General features: G+C 46.2%; 1 protein-coding gene across 1 annotated transcript in view; it reads right to left on the bottom strand.

The window, feature by feature from the left end:
* The window catches only part of TMEM169 (transmembrane protein 169), a 20,983-nt gene extending 17,075 nt beyond the window's left edge, over window positions 1-3,908 (bottom strand). Inside the window, exon 1 of the mRNA XM_011964562.1 lies at window positions 3,718-3,908. The gene's annotated coding sequence lies outside the window, so the exon portion shown is untranslated. The remainder of the gene's footprint in view (window positions 1-3,717) is intronic.
* Between the last annotated feature and the right edge of the window lie 2 nt (window positions 3,909-3,910).

Here is a 3,910-nt window from a genome sequence, read left to right as displayed (position 1 = left end):
AGATGGAGTTTTACTCTTGTTGCCTTGGCTGGAGTGCAATGGCACGATCTCAGCTCACCACAACCTCTGCCTCCCGGGTTTAAGCAATTCTCCTGCCTCAGCCTTCTGAGAGGCTGGGATTACAGGCATGCACCGCCATGCCCAGTTAATTTTGTATTTTCAGTAGAGATGGGGTTTCTCCATGTTGGTCAGGCTGGTCTCGAACTCCCAACCTCAGGTGATCCACCCACCTTGGCTTCCCAAAGTGCTGGGATTACAGGCATGAGCCACCACTCCCGGCCCAGATAATTCTTAAATTCATCTACCCAACTTTCCCATCTCCACTGCTTCTCCTCTGGTCTAGGAGGCCACTGTCTCTTAACTGTGGTTCTAAAAAAAAATGCTCCTATCTTCCAGCTTCCACTCTTGCTGCCTTCCAATCAATTCCTCACTCAGCAGTAAGAAACATCTTTTACTTAATTTTTTTTTTTTTAATTTTTTGAGACAGAGTCTCGCTCTGTCACCCAGGCTGGAGTGCAGTGGCATGATCTCGGCTCGCTGCAACCCCCACCTCCCCGGCCTGATTCGCCTGCCTCAGTCTCCCAAGTATATGGGATTACAGGTGTGTGCCACCACACCCAGCTAATTTTTGTATTTTTAGCAGACATGGGGTTTCACCATGTTGGCCAGGCTGGTCTCAAACTCCTGACCTCAGGTAATCTGCCCACTTCAGCCTCCCAAAGTGCTGGGATTCCAGGCATGAGCCATGGCACTCAACCAGAAACATCTTTTTAAAACATAAAGAAAATCAGATTGCCAGGTGTGGCAGCACGTGCCTGTCATCCCAGCTTCTTGGGAGGCTGAAGCAGGAGAATTGCTTGAACTTGGGAGGCAGAGGCTGCAGTGAGCTGAGATCGCTGCCATTGTATTCTAGCCTAGGAGACAGAGTGAAAATCCATGTCAAAAATAAAAATAAAAATGAAAAAGAAAATCAGGCTGTTTTCTGCTTAAAATCCTCCTGAAACTTCCTACTGTTACACAGGTGGAAGTCCATGTGGCCTAAGGACCTCCTGATCCTGCCACTCCATCTATACCACCATAGGAGGTACACTATGCTCCAATCACACTGGCTGTATATTTATTCCTCAAGAGCACCAAATGCTTCCAAATGCTTGAGGTCTTCTTCAGTGCTGTCTACTTTGCTGCTCTGCCACTCCACCCCTGCCTCTTCCTATGCCCGTTTTTGTTTTTTTTTTTTTGAGTCCTTGTTCAAATGTCTCCTCCTCTGAGCCCTTCTTGACAACCAAACTAAAAACTTGACTCCCTGCTCTGCCTCTCATTATTCTTCATCACAACAGCTTGTTTCCTGTATAAGACTTACCAACATTTGTGATTATTTATTTTTCTTTTACTTATGTATTGCATAGCTCTTCTACTAGACTCTAAGCTCTATGAAGTGGTACCATAGAAGACGACCAAGTAGATGTTCGATAAATCTTTTTAAGTGACTGGGTGAAGTGGTAGTAACTCAGGAATAGCTTAGTTCTGTGAAAGCCTGAGACTAAGGAGAAGTTTAATAAAAAGACATCAATAAGCTCCTTTATATGCCTCGTTACGGCACAATTGCTAGGGAGTTTTGCTTCGAGGTGGGGGCAGGACCAGATGCCTCACTGACATTCCTTCAGCACTGAGATTCTGGAAGTCTAAATGTTGAGAATCCCACAAGCCCCTGTCAGTCTGAGCTAGCAGCTGCTTTGCAGAGGGGAGAAAATAAAGTTACCAGGCAGATGGGGTGGGGGAGGGGTGGGAAGATGAAGGCAGTCATTGCTAATGGGGTATGACAGAGCCATGGGGAGAGGTTTGGAGGTGTGGGAGGACCTTGGCCACAGGAATGCCTTTTTCCCCAGGACAAAGAGGGCAGTGACACAGAGCACAGGGAAGAGCAGCATTTGATTCAACCAAAGGAGTGGTCAGCGCGGCATGGCGTGGTTGCCTTGGGAAGAGATGCCTCAACTGGAGGCAGAATTAAAATCTGAAACAAAGAGCGTCCAAGCAACAGAACTATTGCTGTGCTTCCAGGCCTTTTCGCCTGGAACTTAGTGAATTCGTGGACTTTCAAACCCTGACAGAGGTCAGAGGCAGAGGCAGAGATCATGCCTCCTAATTTTAAACAAAAGATCACTTGAAGAGACCCCAAAGCTCTCTTAATCGCAGGTTCTGCCTGGATTGTGAAAAATCGCCTTCTGACTGCTCATCCTGCAGCTTCCTTGCAGCTGAGGAATGGCACCTTGTCATCCTCAGTGGGCATAACTGGCTTGCAGCCCCCAGTCCCTGTTTCACTGGAAGACATCAGAATCCCACTCTCAGTCTCCTCGGCAGCCACACGGAAGCTGCAGAACAGCCAGATTCCCACTGACCCGTCCTGGCACACCTCTGAGAATCCATGGGTCCAGATCAGGGCATAAATCATGTTAAGTTATATCTTCAGTAAAGTTATCATTTAAAAGAATTTAAAGTGTCCCCACCCACAAGAAAGCAAGCCTGAACTTTTCTTGAATAAGTTACCCCTCAGAACTGAATCAATATTTCTTTTCCTTAAAAAAAAAAAAAAAACTTTGTCATTGGGATCAAACCAAGAAGAGTTATATTTTTCTGCCACAATACTTTGAGCTTTCCTGTTTGAATTTACTTTGTTTTGAAGGAGGTGATGGTGTTGTGATTTTGAAAAATTGGTCCTAATTACAGAACTGACTTAAGTAGTAGAGGTAAGTGATTCCTGGATAAACTATCTAGCAAATGGCAACCAGGAGATTTATCCTTTTCTTTAATGAGTGTAGATTTGAATCTGTCAGCAACAAAGATAGAGGGAGAAGTGTTTCTAAAAAGAGATCAGAGAAGGACAAGAGGATGGAGGAACAGGGAAGTGTAGCTTCCAACAAGAACCGCAGCCTGGCTGGTGGGTGGGACCTCATGGAGGAAGTGATGTCTGATTCCTCTGTCAACCAGACCCATTTCCAAATGGCTTTTGAATCCTAGGTGGTAGGTCCAACAAAAGGATGATGGCATTTATTTGCCTTTATATCGTTTTAATACCTGTCAGGGGAAAATGCAACACTCTGACAACAGCCTTAGAAATAGCATCCCACCTGGATTGTTAAGACCATGGCAACTGGCACATTTGGCCAAGTTCTTATGGTGAAGTCTCAGTAGGCCAGTCCAGGTGTAATCTGACTCTGGTGGGTTGACAGCGGGAAGCGAGATGAAAAATAAGGAGCAGATCTGAATAATAAATCACTGTTACTGGGCACCAAAACACAGATGAGAAATTTCCCTCATCCTCAGCAGGTTCACCCTCCTGCACAAGGAATCAACTACAGGACATGATCTCAAACACCTATAGATGCATCTTGCAGGAAGCGTACACCCTTCAATGAAAGATCCTCTTCTGGACTTGCTATGCAGCCCAGCTGAAATGGATCAGGTCTCAAATCTGGTAAAGATGATCTTTCCCCTTGATTTTTGGGTGGGGAGTGGGAGGTGAGACAGGGGTGGGCCTGAGTTTATTTTTTAAATCGTGTATTCTCTTAGTTCTGTGGAAAACTGCAACCGTATCTCCTCTTCTCCTTCACTCTCTCCTCCCAGGCTCCCTCCCCAAGGATGAAAGGATGTGAAAGTCGGATTTCTCCCCCTCAGCTAAGCCTGCCCTTTCTCCCCTTCCCAGCCAGCAGCACACAGCACCTGGAGCCCCAGCATCGCCGACGTCCGACCCTGGCAGGCGGGCGCAGCGAGGGCGCCGAGCTGCAGCCCTTTTCCAGCTGCACTGGAAATTCAATTATAATTAATCGTGAGAGCTTCAGCCTTGAGGATTGAATTTTTGAAATAGAGCACACCCCGCTCGTTGCTTTCTGGTCTTTTTTTTTTTTTTTTTTTT

Source organism: Mandrillus leucophaeus, unplaced genomic scaffold (genome assembly GCF_000951045.1).
Source record: "Mandrillus leucophaeus isolate KB7577 unplaced genomic scaffold, Mleu.le_1.0 Scaffold70, whole genome shotgun sequence".
NCBI classification, from domain to species: domain Eukaryota; kingdom Metazoa; phylum Chordata; class Mammalia; order Primates; family Cercopithecidae; genus Mandrillus; species Mandrillus leucophaeus.
Note: the sequence above shows the minus strand (reverse complement) of the source record. Positions and strands in the feature narration are given on the sequence as shown.